The sequence below is a fragment of the Esox lucius genome, chromosome 2, assembly GCF_011004845.1.
Source record: "Esox lucius isolate fEsoLuc1 chromosome 2, fEsoLuc1.pri, whole genome shotgun sequence".
NCBI classification, from domain to species: domain Eukaryota; kingdom Metazoa; phylum Chordata; class Actinopteri; order Esociformes; family Esocidae; genus Esox; species Esox lucius.
This window is the reverse complement of record NC_047570.1, coordinates 19,161,652-19,178,083: the sequence shown is the minus strand read 5'-3', so window position 1 is coordinate 19,178,083 and position 16,432 is coordinate 19,161,652. Positions and strand designations below refer to the sequence as shown.

The 16,432-nt window shown below is 45.1% G+C and overlaps 1 protein-coding gene across 1 annotated transcript in view; it reads left to right on the top strand.

Annotated features, from left to right (window-relative positions):
• Nucleotides 1–16,432, top strand: part of gse1 (Gse1 coiled-coil protein) — a 280,494-nt gene that overhangs the window by 33,775 nt on the left and 230,287 nt on the right. The window lies entirely within an intron of this gene.

Below are 16,432 nucleotides of genomic sequence, written 5' to 3'. Positions count from 1 at the left end.
GGCTAGATGGGAGGGATGATGAAGAACTAGGGGAGGAGCTTATCTTCCTGTCATCACTTTAATAAACAGTTTCCTGCCTTATGTCTCTCACTTCCTGTTGTCCATTGAAGTGTGGACAGGAGGCCATGCAAGTCCCTTTATCTTTCCCTCTATCACTCTCTCCCCCCTCTGTCACCATCTTCCTTTATCACTCTCTCCCCCCTCTATCACCATCTTCTTTATCACTCTCTCCCCCCTCTGTCACCATCTTCCTTTATCACTCTCTCCCCCCTATATCACCATCTTCCTTTATCACTCTCCCCCCTCTATCACCATCTTCCTTTATCACTCTCTCCCCCTCTGTCACCATCTTCCTTTATCACTCTCTTTTTATCACTCTTTTTCTTCCTATTGTTGACTCACTTCATAACATCCTCCCTCTATAACTATCACTCTCTTCATTCCCGCCTTAACCTCTCTTCATATCTCTCTCCTGTCTCATCCCCCTTTCTCTGACTCTCCTCCACTCACTCGTTCTCTCAATCTTATTTCTTTCTTTTTCTTTTCTAAATGCTACTATGATCCTCAGCTTTCTGTCTTGTTGCTGATATATCTTTGCGTATGTTCTCCACACTGTGTGTGTGTGTGTGCGTGCGTGTGCGTGTCAGCCAGGTCCTCAGCGTGGGAGCAGCTGTTCATAGCTCAGGCCACACATGGGTTTGATTAGCACGGTGACTCCCCCCCCAACACCCCCTCACCCCTACAGCGGGGGCCGAGGCGCACTGGCGTCACCCATAATTGTAATGCCTCGTCTGAGTCTGCCAGGCGCACACACACACACACGCACACGCACACGCACACGCACACACACAAGTACACACACAAGTACACTGCGTTTCCTTGATCTGCTCTTTCCCTTTCCCCTTCTCTGTCTGTGTGTTCACCTCTGACATCTCTCCCACTGCAGATGTTAAACCTTAACAAGCTCAGGCTCACTGTGTGCAGGTTCTCATGTCTTTAACCACTGTTCAGTAATCCCTCTGTAAATGTTATGCGGCTTTCCCTCCCTCCCTTTCTTCTTCCTTTCTCTCTCTCTCTCTCTTTCTCCATCCTTTCTCCCTCTCTCTCCTTTCTATCTCTCTCTGTCTTATTGTCTCTTTCTCTTTCTGTTTAGTAAATATATCTGTATTACTAAATCAGAGGAGAAGGTGTGAACATTTATATGAATAATATGTTGACATCATAATTACATAGAAGACACCTGAGAATTATATCATTGCACCAAAAACCATTGTGCGCAACCTGATACCAGGTAGTTCGTTTTTTCAAGGGAGTGTTTGAAGTAGGAGCGTCAAGTGCCCATATTTACCATGTCATTACATGGTGAACACCAGGCTAACCAGGAATATAGAAGTGTTGACCATGATCATCTCTGCTGTACAAAGTGGGTTGTTGTGTTCTTAAGGCATATTGATGTTTTGTGGAACCTATAGGTCTCTTTCAAAGACTCACATCCTGTCTAAACTACTGACTGACTCCTGTACCTCCCCCACGCCATCCCTCCTCTCTGACTCCTGTACCTCCCCCACGCCATCCCTCCTCTATGACTCCTGTACCTCCCCCACGCCATCCCTCCTCTCTGACTCCTGTACCTCCCCCGATGCCATCCCTCCTCTGTGACTCCTGTACCTCCCCCCATGCCATCCCTCCTCTGTGACTCCTGTACCTCCCCCACGCCATCCCTCCTCTCTGACTCCTGTACCTCTCCCCATGCCATCCCTCCTCTCTGACTCCTGTACCTCCCCCATGCCATCCCTCCTCTCTGACTCCTGTACCTCCCCCCACGCCATCCCTCCTCTCTGACTCCTGTACCTCCCCCCATGCCATCCTTCCTCTATGACTCCTGTACCTCCCCCACGCCATCCCTCCTCTCTGACTCCTGTACCTCCCCCCATGCCATCCCTCCTCTGTGACTCCTGTACATCCCCCACGCCATCCCTCCTCTCTGACTCCTGTACCTCCCCCCATGCCATCCCTCCTCTGTGACTCCTGTACATCCCCCATGCCATCCCTCCTCTGTGACTCCTGTACATCCCCCATGCCATCCCTCCTCTGTGACTCCTGTACCTCCCCCCACACCACCCCTCCTCTGTGACTCCTTAGTTCCTCTCCCCTGCTCTCCAACATCTCACACCCACTACCCACTTTGTACAGCAGAGATGATCATGGTCAACACTTCTATATTCCTGGTTAGCCTGGTGTTCACCATGTAATGACATGGTAAATATGGGTACTTGACGCTCCTACTTCAAATACTCCCTTGAAAAAACGAACTACCTGGTATCAGGTTGCGCACAATGGTGTTTGGTGCAATGATATAATTCTCAGGTGTCTTCTATGTAATTATGATGTCAACATATTATTCATATAAATGTTCACACCTTCTCTGATTTAGTAATACAGATATATTTACTAAACAGAAAGAGAGAGAGACAATAAGACAGAGAGAGATAGAAAGGAGAGGGAGAGAGAGGGAGGGAGAAAGGATGGAGAGAGAGAGAGAGAGAGAGAAAGCAATTCATTTAGGTTTTTGTTTCAAATCGAAGAGGAGAGAAACGGAGGCGGCGTTGGCTCTCGCGTTGGCTCTCGCCTCGTCTCTGGATGAATCTGTGAATTTCTACAAGAAAAGAGCAATGAAATGCAACACCTGCAGTATGTTTATAGGGGTTCTAAAAGTTCAATTCGACATAGCAATCATCTGTGAGAAATGTCATCAGGGCATACAGCTAAAGGAAAGAACTGTCGAACTGTAGGACTACACGTCTTGAATGGGCGTTTTTGCAGCCTTCCAGGACATAGCCCTCACCCAGGATTTGAAACGACGATGCTGACCAGACAAAGCTACCGTACCAGGATGGACTACTCAGTGCTGCTAACAGCACTGCTAACATTGGCGGTGTCATAGAGCTCTTTCCACTGCTGGTGCCGCCCTCTGGTTCTTCCGGCTCCACTCCATGTTCTAGTTGGATTTTGTGGCCGTGCGTCATATTTGCTGGTGATGAAGACTGTGTGTTGTGGCCGGGGATGATGGATGGGTGTAAATTGCAGAGACTAGACAAGTCAGACAAGTCTTGACCTAACAGGCAGGGTGTTTGAATGTTTTATTCAAAGCCTTTTCCCAAGCCTTCATTCTTACTCTAAGAATTAAGAGCTAAAGTTAGCCGTAGACCAGGTGGAGGTTTGACTGAGAACATAAGTGTTTGGTTTTGGTTTCACAGAGAAGAGGTAAAAATACATCAATTGAACCACTTGACCCATTGACATGTATCTCCCCTGCAACAATGTAGAATTGAAGTTAATTGTACATTGAAATGTCTGATTCTTAACAGTAGTTGTGTTAGCTTATACAACATTATACATACAATAAAAAGTTTACTGTAAATTTCAGATTGTTAATGTTTTAGAATGTTTTAGGAGAGAACTGGAGAAAGAGGGATGATGAGCTTGAGAAAGAGGGAGGCAGAGAGACTCCTCTACATCTATTGGTCCTGTCACCAGAGAGGGAGGAGCATGGTCCTATCAACAAAGAGGGAGGGGCCTGGTCTTGTCAACAGAGAGGGACGGGCTGTGTTCATTAATCCGTTCTACTATTTTATTGAATTTCACTGTCCCCCTTTCAGCCTTTCCTTAATTTCCTTAACCCTGACACCATGGAACGGCATATAGCGCAATGAATGGTCAATTATGCCAAATGTGGAATTAGTCAACTCAGCAAAGTCAGAAGTAGAACATCAAAATTGAGATTTATAAAACATATGCGTGGTATTGTGTCTTAGTCTGTGTCTGATGTAATTCATGCAGATGTTTTCTGATCTTCCACTAGGTGGAACTAGTACTCTACTCTTTTCAATACTGATGCTTTTTTAAAACAGAGTAGTGAATGATCCCAGTATGTGTGTGGGTCTACATGTGTTTGTGGTAGTGTGTGTGTGTGTAACTGTGTAGTTGTAGAATGATAGACTGTGTTTGTGTGTGTGGATCTGGCTCTATAGTGGTAGACTGTGTGTGTGTGTGTTTGTATCTGGCTGTATATTAGTAGACGTGTGTGTGTGTCTGGCTGTATAGTGGTAGATGTGTGTGTGTGTGTGTGTGTATCTGGCTGTGTTGTGGTAGACTGTATGTCTATCTGGCTGTATAATGGTAGATTGTGTGTGTGTGTGTGTGTGTGTGTGTGTATCTGGCTGTGTTGTGGTAGACTGTCGGCTCCACACATTATCCCAGTGTGTAATTACTCAACCCTGTGCTCACACACGCTGAACAGTTTAGACAGGCCTGTGGTCTGTCTCCCTCAGTATCCCTCCCTATTAGCAGATACAGTGCCCAACCTTTACTCCCTCTCTCCTCTCTAACCAACAGTCTCCTCTCCAGTTTAAACCAGTAGTTTTCCCCTCATTCCCATGGTTTCCCGTGATCAGGAATGTGTTTGCTGTCCCACGCTAGCCCTGTGGTCACACTCCCCTGGCGGCCCTGTCACTACAAGACGGACCCACACACACTCACCCCGCCTGGAGGTTCCAAACCCTGGCTGTCCCTACCACCACCCCCTGGCACCTTCGGTCTGATACTCCGGCCCTCTCCGGGTGGTACCTTCCCCCATTGCAGGTGCTCTGGATTGTAGCGTCCCGCCATCAGAAGAGCAGTGCCATGCTATTAATGGGACAGAAATCCACCACTGAGCGGAGCAGACAGAGTTCTGTATACTGGGCGTTGATTCTGACCTGATTCAAGCAACATTACTGACATGGTAGTGGTCTGTTTTTTTCTAGACACACATGCTGCTGGTGGGTGGACTGGACCACTGACTCTGCCTGGGCAAGCCACCTGTGCTGTGCTAGCAACAGCTGCTCAAACACGCAGTCACACATTACACTGTCACACATTTCTAACATGTTGAACGATTCCCTTCGCTGAAGTCTTGGGTTGATGTCAGTGTCAGGTGTTAGGAGTTTTTGGTTTAAGGTTATTGTGAGGTGTTAGAGGTTTTGGGTTTAAGGTTAGTGTGAGGTGTTACGGGTTTTGGGTTTAAGGTTAGTGTGAGGTGTTGGGGGTTTGGGTTTAAGGTTAGTGTGGGGTGTTTAGGATTTTGGGTTTAAGGTTAGTGTGAGGTGTTACGGGTTTTGGGTTTAAGGTTTGTGTGAGGTATTAGGAGTTTGGGTTTAAGGTTAGTGTGAGGTGTTTAGGATTTTGGGTTTAACCCTTTGGCGCGTACGATCACACCAGTGTGATCAATCTAGAGTGGTCCCTGGAGCGTACGATCACACTGGTGTGATTAGAACGTCATGTTTAGAACGCACCATTAGCATACCTAGCTACAAGTAACGTAACAATGGCTGGTAAAACCGCGCTATTATTTACTCACATTTAGCTCAAACAGTGTTTATAACTATATTTCCTGATTGTAATTGTTTCAAGACCATACTATGATATTAACCAGGTAGAAAGCATTCAAATCGGGACAAGAAGTGTTAGTTACGTACCAACAGACAGCCAACACTAATGCACAAAAACGAATTATATTAGCGACTACTACCGATCAAAACCATTGCAAAAACTTTCTAGAAGTTACGTTCCCCGTTGTATGCGTTTTATATAGTTTATTCATTTTCACTGCATTGAATAACTGGTCACGATTTGTTAGCTAGCAGGCAGCTGACGTTTGCTAGCGGTTAGCTGACGTTTTCTAGCTAGCTACAGTAATAAATCAACCAACTTTTGTAGCTCTTAGAATTCGAGTCAACGAGAGAAGCTTGCAATGCAATGCATGTAGTGTTCCTTACCTAGCAAGGTGACTGTTCAAAGGCTGGCGTGAGTTCAAATGCTGCAGAGTACCGAAGTCACGTGCAAAAAAACTCACGCTGGGGGGTCGGTAAGGAATATTTGAAACTCACGCGTGAAAAGGTTAAGGTTAGTGTGAGGTGTTACAGGTTTTGGGTTTAAGGTTTGTGTGAGGTGTTAGGAGTTTTGCATTAAAGGTCAGTGTCAGGTGTTAGGAGTTTTGGGTTTAAGGTTAGTGTGACGTGTTAAGGGTTTTGGGTTTAAGGTTTGTGTGAGGTGTTAAGGGTTTTGTGTTAAAGGTCAGTGTGAGGTGTTAGGAGTTTTGGGTTAAATGTTAGTGTTATGGTTAAGATAAGGGTTATGGTTAGATTTAGAGATTAGAGAAAACAGGACTTCTTTATGGTATTCAATATGGTATTCAATTGTTGGTCCTCAAAACTGTATGTGAGCACGTGTGTGTGTGTGTGTGTGTGTGTGTGTGTGCGCGCGCGTGGATGCGTGCGTCGGGCGCGAGGGTCACAAAATCACTTGAGGTTAAGGCATTTCAATAAATCAAGATCAGATGTTCGCCATGGAGTTAAATCAGAAACACTTTGACGGTTACATTTAGGCATTCATACAGAATAGTTAAGGGTTACGGTTGGGGAAGTCCATGTTGGACAAACATCTAATGTTCATATAAATCTGCCGTGACTGGGCTGGTGGGAAACACATAGCTGTTGGTCCGCTCTGGCCACACATCAGTCAAAGCTGGCTCCTGCTCGACTCCCTGACCACTGACCTCTGTTATGAGGACCAACAGACGACCGAGGCACTCACACAACACAGTCCAGACGGAGAAAAAGATCAGATCTTCATAACAACTACTTTAATTATGCCGGTGAAGTGTGTTTCAGAGTGTTTAAAGCATACCTCCTGTGTGTGTGTGTGTGTTTCCTTGTGTGTGTGTGTGTGTGTTCCTCTGCATTGTCGCCAGTTTCTGTTAGAAGACAAGGGTGTAAGCCTGGCCCTGGGGTTTGAGACAGCCTTGAGAGATACTCTGTCACAGAATGGGCTGCTAGGCACACACACATCAGACACACACACTCCCTCTCCTCGCATGGCTAAACTAGATTAGTGCGTATAAAAGCCCATAATCCGTCCAGCCTCCCAACCAGGCAGAGAGGAGCCTGTCTTCCAAATTAGGTTTGCTTTGCACTCTCTCTTCTCTCACTACACTCTTGTCTCTTCCCCCCTCACCTCTACATCCCTCTTTCTCTCCCTATCTCATAGTATCTCTCTCCGTCCCACCCATCTCTCTCTCTCTTCCCTGTCCTCTCTTTCGCCCCCCCCCCCCCAATCCCCCTCTCATCTCATTTTCTCGCTGAATCTCTCTTCCTCTCTCTCTCTCCCTCTCAATCGCTCTCCGTCTCTCTCTAAAGAGTATGAATGAAAAGGAAAATAACCAAAGGGATGAATATTGTTTATGTTTATAATGTTGTTCTTTACTGGTTGCCTGTTTCAATCTTTGTGGGTGAAACGATCCCATGAATATGTGTCTCTAATGTGGTCATACATTTAACAGAAGGTTAGGAAGTGCAGCTCTGTTTCCACCTCATTTTGCTGCCAGTGTGCACACAGCCTGTCTTCTCTCAAGAACCAGGTCCGCTATATCTGACTCTATATTAAGGCCAGGCTCACTGAGCCATTTGTCATTCACTGTGGTGAGGTATTCTGCCAACGTGTACTGTGTATAGAGCAAGGTAGCAAACATTTTTCTACATGATTTGGCTGAGTTGCTGTCCCGAGGCTCCCTTTTTCTCTATTTATAACTCAATCTATATATTTTACTATCTATAACTCCCAATCAATATCTATATATAACTCTCTGTCTATAGCTCTATATCTGTCATTAAATCTGTCATATATCTATCTGCCTGTCTTTATGTCTGTTTCTAACTTTGTGCACGGAGAGGCCACAGTGTCACTGTGTGTGTGTCTGTGTGTGTGTAGTTCAAGGTAAAGAATCAGTTAACCTAATAAGCTGCATGTCAGGTCAGAACATACAGTTACACAATCAAACAGACACAAACTGACACAGTTACACACTATCAAACAGACACAAACTGACACAGTTACACAATCAAACAGACACAAACTGACACAGTTACACACTATCAAACAGACACAAACTGACACAGTTACACACTATCAAACTGACACAAACTGCCACAGTTACACACTGTCAGTCACAAACTGACATTTACACACTATCAAACAGACGCAAACTGACACGGTCACACACACTATCAAACAGACACTGATATAGACACACACTGACATAGACACACTGATATAAACACACTGTCAGACACACACTGATATAGTCACACTGTCAGACACACTGATATAGTCACACTGTCAGACACACTGATATAGACACACATTTAAAGACACACTGCCATAGACACACACTATGAAACACAGACCTTGCACTTGGACATTGAGAGGGGAATAAAGCTGATCTTTTTTCAGTGCTATATGGCTACCAAGTCAAGTTCTACCAGTAGAGTGACCAGGTGACACTGGTTAAGTAGGTTCCACAACCAACAGGACAGAATTGGCTAGTATGTCCGTAGTCTTGCATCAAATGGTGTCCTTTCTCTGCGGAGCTTGTCCCTCAACTGATCTCCACCTTGTATGATGTGGAGCACATTTTCAAATGTACATATTTGCATTTGCCCTCAAAATGTTTTAATGTTGTATGATAGCAGTTCACTCTGTCATGGATAATGAAATATGAAGAAAGAACCCTGGCTTGATTCTGTAGTCATACAGAAGCATGTTGTCCACCAGGGACGTGATCATGCTCTTAACCAACTTGTTAGTTTCTTAACAAGCTCTACTTTGCTGAGCCGATTGCTTGAGTTATAGACTTGCTTCCCTGAAAATATAGAATTCTGTGAGAAATGTAATCTGGTTCCCAGACGCTTTGAACTTGTCCAAATTCACAGAAAATCTGGTGGAACCTCCCCCCGTTTGTCCCATGTGCACAAAGAGCGAATCGCCACGTTGTAACGTGGTTGTAGAACGAGTGAGCGTACAGTGCAGCCTAGCTGTCTCCATAGTTACTAGTGATCGTGAGCATTCCAAGTGTTAAAGTGAGCTGACTCTTCTTGCGCGAAAGACCTGGCTCATTTAGCTCCTGAACGACTTTTTGTTTAAAATGCTTTGAAATGACCTCAGGACTACTGGATGTAATAGCCAAGTGTTAGTTTATGTGATCAAACTTGACAAATATCCATACATTTGGAGTCACACGTCGCAGTGTTATAACATTAGCTAGAGACTCGCAGCAGAACAGCCAGTGCAACTCCTTTAATTTAAATGTATTATTTACACAATTTGAAGAATTTGAGTATGGTGAAAGTATTAAATAATCAGAGTTTGGTGAATGTATTCTGTATTGTTTGTCTAATATCTGGTTGGTTGGCAGCAACCGCTTTCACATGAATGGTATCTAGCTAAGCTAGCAAGCTAATGACTGTTGGACATATTCAAGCTTGTTAACATTGTCAATCGGCCCTTTAACCTCCTGAGACCCTGTGTCCACATATGAGGACACGGTTTTAGGCTTCTTGCACCATGTACTTCATTCTGCTTAACTTAAACCTATTGTTGTCTGTGCCATGCTTAGATAGTCTACCTATCAGGTCCTACTAATCCCAAATAGCTAAGATTAAATTAAAAATGCATACATTATGGGAGCAGGTCATAGGAGGTTAAAGCACATAACTCCTTTATTAGATGTAAAAGGGTTCTTCAACTTAGATTCATTCACACATTTTTGATGCAGAACTGGATTTCAACAGAGGAGTCTTCTGGGTCATATTTGTGTATGTTATGTCATTATATTTTGGCTATTGTTGTATCAGTACAGGCTCCCCCAATACTGTGTAGCCTAACACCTACCTAACACCTGTACCCTAACACCACCCCGTCCCCCATCCTGCATACAATATAGCCCAACCCTGACACACCGTACTTACTGGATATTGTGTTGCTGTGAGACAGCAGGTTCACTGTACTTTTACTGCTTACACCATGAAAAGCAGTCGGGTGTCATTGTTTTTGGGAGTAAAACCCCTTCTCCAGCTGTGTCCTTAAGGCTAGGGTAGAAACCACATGGTGGTGTAACCAGAAACCAGAATACAGTATATCACAGCAACTTGTTCCTTCATTATCGCTCCACTTGTCCTCTCAGCTCCTCCTGTTCACGGTGGGGTTTTTAATTCTTCCTCATAGCAGTTTATAGCACCTTCCAAAGAGAGTAAAACAGCTTTGTGTTTTGAGGAAAATGTAAAACACCTGTTGCTTTATTAAAACCCTTTATTTTTGCTTTCTGTGTTTTGCAACTGTTGTTCAACGTAAAACAAAGCACTCAAAACCTTTTTTTTTAATCACATTAATCGATTAGCAAAATAGTTGTTCACTGCCATCCTCCCTCCCTCTCCTATCATTGTATGATTCCATTCAGCCAAATCTTTTTATCTTCACTTTCTCTCTGTGTGGCCTAATAATGAGACAGTGACAGATTACTCAGCCCCTCCTCTCCCTCTCCCGCTCTCTCCCTCTCCCGCTCTCCCCCTCTCTCCCGCTCTCAGCAGGTGTAATAGGTGTTGAGAGACGGGGGTGTGTAGCGAAGAGCATTGTCATCTTGACCCTCTCAGTGAGAGTGTGCGTGCAAGTGGGATGTGAGAATTCCATAACCACTCAGCAACACCTTCTGTGTGTGTGTGTGTGTGTGTGTGTGTGTGAGCGTGTGTGCATATGTGTGTGCATATGTGTGTGCATGGTGTAGACGACAGGGCTGGGATATGTCACGTTACAGTGTTCGTGGTGGTGTAGAGCACCCTCGGTTTGTAATCCTATGTTGGATGTTTAGCGCGGGCATTAAAGACATCAGACGGACATTCTGGAAACCAGGATGACCCACCTGCTGGCCTGGATGTCTCTTTTATCTGGCTCCCTTCCTCCCTTTTGCTCCCACTATCTCTCCCACCCATCGTTCCTTTCTGGGTGTGTGTGTGTGTGTGTGCGTGTGCGTGCGTGTGTGCAAGCGTGTGTCACCTTAATCCTGTTGACATCAGAGCTCCAGCTTTGCACATGCCCTACAGCAGCTGGCCAATTTGGAGTGGAGGGGTCCACTTCACCCTGAGGTGGGGGTTGCCCTAGCCCCCCCGACCCCTACTACCCCCTCACTCCCTTCCTCTGTTCTTTTGGTTTCTTCGTTCCCTCTCAGGATATCTGTGACTTTCCAACTCTCTCTCCCTCTCCCTCTCCCCCTCTCTGTCCAAATCAATTCACCAGGACTGTTCGTCATGCCTGTTAACCAGCCTGTTGGTATCTTCTGTCTGAACCCCCCCCCCCCCCCCCCCCCCCCGTCCTCCCTGTGAGATGGTCTGCTCTGCCCCGTTTCTCAGTGCTGTCTCTGTGGCTCTGAGCACACATTCATTATCTAATCTCCCTCTATGTTTAATTTACAGCCAGGCTGCTGCTGCCATATGCTCCTTTTGTCTCTGCCTACACACCCACACCCACACACACACACACACACACACACACACACACACATGCACACACACATTTCTTTCTCTTTGTTCGCCTGTCTCCTCAGTCTCCCCTCATGTCTCCTGCTCTCCCTCTGCCTCCCATGAAGAAAACAAAACAAAAACAAACATGCAGAACCACCCCCCCCCAACACTCGCACACACACACACACACACACACACACACTTCCCCACCATCCCTCCAAACAAGCCTCTGTGGACTGTGACCCAAAGGTCTGTATGTGTGTGTATATGTGTGTTTATTTGTTTGTTTTTGCGTGTCTCTTCTGTGCCGTACAGTATGTTTGGGCTCTGCTGGCTTTGACAGCTACCAGGGAAGGGCACAGACAAAGCAGGTGTGAGGTGAGAGAGAGATCTGCATTACAATTCAGCTGTTCTCTCCTTGCTTCTCCTTCTCTCTCCCTCCATCCTCCATTCCTGCTGTTCTGTAGGGAGCTGAGCTGCAGTTCTTACGGGCAGGTGTTTTGTGTGTGTGTGTGTGTGTGTGATGTTGCTCTGAAATGAACTTGGCCATACAGATTAGTCTTCCTGTCATGCTGGTAATGTGTTCTACCTGTTGCTCTGGGACAGACAATGCAGACCACAGACAATGCAGACCACAGACAATGCAGACCACAGACAATGCAGACCACAGACCAATGGATCATGAAATCACTTCAGTATCAGACATTTCACTTTATTGCCATCCTTTCATTTGCTTCTATCTGTAAAGTAACAGTGGATTTGTTTAATTTAATATGTTAAAAAGCTGCTTTCCAGAGTTGGGAAGGTAAGAACTAGAATTATTTATACCACTATAACTGTCATAAGAAAAGCAATATGTGAGTTGACTGCTAATTGGCCAGCTCATCCTTTTCTAGACTACTGATTGGCCAGCTCAAACTCCTCTAGAGGATGATATTCTCATCCTAAGCATGTCTCTGTTGGAGAAAGTACTTTGAAGTGTTTTTTTATTTTTTTGTTTTGTTTTGATCCCCAACACAAGTATACAGCATTTCAAAATAAAATGTACTTCTGAGTATAGGTGTAGTTTGAGTGTAGTTTTGTGTTAACTTACCTGGCTGAATTACCATCAAAAAAATAATTCTAAGCTATGGTATATTTATGTATTAAGTCACAGGTATTGTTGGTGTGAGGTATTAAGAGTTACAATTACATATTAATTGAAGCGTTTAAGATTAGTGTTAAGGAAAGGGGTACATTTAGGTATTACGCTAACTGTTACATTTAGATATTAAGTGAAAAGTTAAATGAAGTGATTAAGTGAATTGTTGTAAGTATTAAGTTAAGTTAACATTTTGGTATTTATTTAAGGGTTAAAAGTGGACATTAACTGAAAGGTTGAATGTTTATATTAAGTTAAGAGTAAATAATCAGTTGTATGGGTATTTCCATGCTATATGTTATTATTGGCTAAAATTAAACAGTAGGTCCCTCCCACTTGTTCAACATCGAATGGAAGCTGGACCAGGCTCATCTTTGCTGTGCACCAGCCTAGGGCCGAGGTTACAGGGGACTGTGCACCAGCCTAGGGCCGAGGTTACAAGGGACTGTGCACCAGACTGGGGCCGAGGGTACAGGGGACTGTGCATCAGCCTAGGGCCGAGGTTACAGGGGACAGTGCATCAGCCTAGGGCCGAGGTTACAGGGGACTGTGCATCAGCCTGGGGCCGAGGTTACAGGGGACTGTGCACCAGCCTGGGGCCGAGGTTACAGGGGACTGTGCGTCAGCCTGGGGCCGAGGTTACAGGGGACTGTGCATCAGCCTAGGGCCGAGGGTACAGGGGACTGTGCATCAGCCTAGGGCCGAGGTTACAAGGGACTGTGCACCAGACTGGGGCCGAGGTTACAAGGGACTGTGCACCAGACTGGGGCCGAGGTTACAGGGGACTGTGCACCAGCCTGGGGCCGAGGTTACAGGGGACTGTGCACCAGCCTGGGGCCGAGGTTACAGGGGACTGGGCGCCTGCCTGGGGCCGAGGTTACAGGGGACTGTGCACCAGCCTGGGGCCGAGGTTACAGGGGACTGTGCACCTGCCTGGGGCCGAGGTTACAGGGGACTGTGCACCAGACCCATTGATCCATTGATGTGCCAGTCATCCACAGCATAACCTAATTTATCAGTATGAAAATGAATGCCCCCCATGTTGCAGGGATCTGCAAATATCGCAGTTCTTCCAAGGCCTGATATTCATCACTACTTGACCTTCTTTGTGCTGCTCTGGATCCACATGTACAGCATCACCTTCCACTTCTCACCAATATCAAGCAACTTTGCAGAGTAATTTAAGAGGAATAGGACAATATTCCACAATTAACAGCCTAATCAACTCCGTGAAGGAGATGTTTTGGGCGCCCAGAGGCAAAAGGTGGTTAGACCAGATACTGACTGGATTTGTAATTCTTTTTAAGGTATCTGTGACCAACAGCTGTGTTTTGATATTCACAGTCATGTATAGTTCACAGATTAGCCTAATTCAGAGGTATTCAATCAATCAGTCAATCAGAATGTATTTTATAAAGCTCTTTTCACAAAGTGCTCATACGGATACCCGGCCTTACCCCGAAAGAGCGAGCAACAACAAGAAGTTGATGCAACCCTCTCCTCAGGGACCCCCAGTTGTTCCATGTATTTGATCTTTCCCAGAGCAAGCTAACCCCATTAGACTTGTCAACAAATCGTTAAGCCCTTGATAAGTGAATCAGGTGTGCCTGTTCAGGGCTTCAACAGAATTGTGGAACGTCTGGGGGGTCCTTGAGGACAGTGTTGAATATCTCTGGGCTAACGCATTTACTTCAATTGACTGGTTTCCTTATACAGTGGGGAGAACAAGTATTTGATACACTGCAGATTTTGCAGCTTTTCCCACTTACAAAGCATGTAGAAGTCTGACATTTTTATCATAGGTACTCTTCAACAGTGAGTGATGGAATCTAAAACAAAAGTCCAGTAAATCACATTGTATGATTTTTAAGTAATAATTTGCATTTTAATGCATGACATAAGTATTTGATACATTTGAAAAGCAGAACTTAATATTTGGTACAGAAACCTTTGATTGCAATTACAGAGATCAAACGTTTCCTGTAGTTCTTGACCAGGTTTGCACACACTGCAGCGGGGAATTTTGCCCACTCCTCCATACAGACCTTCTCCAGATCCTTCAGGTTTCAGGGCTGTCGCTGGGCAATACGGACTTTCCACTCCCTCCAAAGATTTTCTATTGGGTTCAGGTCTGGAGATTTGCTAGGCCACTCCAGGACCTTGAGATACTTCTTACTCCACTCCTTAGTTGCCCTGGATGTGTGTTTCGGGTCATTGTCATGCTGGAAGACCCAGCCACGACCCATCTTCAATGCTCTTAATGAGAAAAGGAGGTTGTTGGCCAAGATCTCGAGATACATGGCCCCATCCATCCTCCCCTCAATACGGTGCAGTCGTCCTGTCCCCTTTGCAGAAAAGCATCCCCAAAATAATTATTTTTCTACCTCCATGCTTCAAGGTTGGGATGGTGTTCTTGGGATTGTGCTCATCCTTCTTATTCCTCCAAACACGGCGAGTGGCGTTTAGACCAAAAAGCTCTATTTTTGTCTCATCAGACCACATGACCTTCTCCCATTCCTCCTCTGGATCATCCAGATGGTCATTGGCAAACTTCAGACGGGCCAACAATTTTATCCCTGATGTCCTTACACAGCTCTCTGGTCTTGGCCATTGTGGAGAGGTTGGAGTCTGTTTGATTGAGTGTGTGGACAGGTGTCTTTTATACAGGTAACCAGTTCAAACAGGTGCAGTTAACACAGGTAATGAGTGGAGAACAGGAGGGCTTCTTAAAGAAAAACAGGTCTGTGAGAGCCGGAATTCTTACTGGTTAGTAGGTGATCAAATACTTATGTCAAGCAATAAAATGCAAATTAATTATTAAAAAAAATCATACAATGTGATTTTCTGGATTTTTGTTTTAGATTCCGTCTCTCACAGTAGAAGTGTAGCTATGATATGATACAGACCTCTACATGCTTTGTAAGTAGGAAAACCTGCAAAATCGGCAGTGTATCAAATACTTGTTCTCCCCATTGTATGAACTGTAACTCAGTCAACTATTTCAAATTGTTTCATGTTTTAGGTGAATGTGACATTACCTGATAGCACACGATCCCTCCTCCATCCCTCCTCCATCCCTCTTTCTGTCACTGTTCCCGTGATTATGTTTCAACACCGTCACCAATATAGTGCTCAGCCTGCTTTTGAGGGGTTTAATGTTAAAGAAAGCGCTCTGCTCTAATGATTGGTCAGATCCTGGCGCTGAGAGCGCGTTGCCCCTCGGATGAGTGATGAGGGTGTCCGTCTGTCTGCCTGTGTTTGTCGGAGTGTGTATCCGTATGCATGCACATGCATGTGGGTGTGAGTGTGTGCTGTTGCACTTTAAAGGTTGGCTAATGTACTGCCATTGTGAAGTGTAAATGCACTTAGACAAGCAGAGCTGGAGATGAACACTCATCGGCCATTTGACTGAGTACTTCTGTATGAAGAGGCTCTCTGTGCCTCCTATAATACCCCCAATACAGTTCATTGATGTTTAGCTTGCCTGGCGTATGCAACGTTAATGCTAAAGAGTTAAGCACTGACACAAATGACGCTGTACCATTTCCGCTAACAACAGTGCATTGGATCAAATGCATAACTAGATATTAGCTGCAAGGCTTAGTTATACTGCTTCCTGTTGAATGTGGACTAAGAATAATTCTTATATTAGTCGGTTGCGAGGCATTTTATTAAGTGGAACTTACGTTGTCAAAGAGTAGGTATGTGGGTTTGTGTGTATGTGTTGGGGGGGGGGGGGGTTGTTTCTACAGAAAGGTTTCACTCATTTGGCATGTGCCAGTTAGTGAAATGCAGGAGGTGTGACAATCAGACAAGGAAACAATTGTTCTAAAGCAAGTGAAACATTAGTCAGACATAATAACAAAAATGAAGAACAAACATACATAAAAATACACTCTCTTCC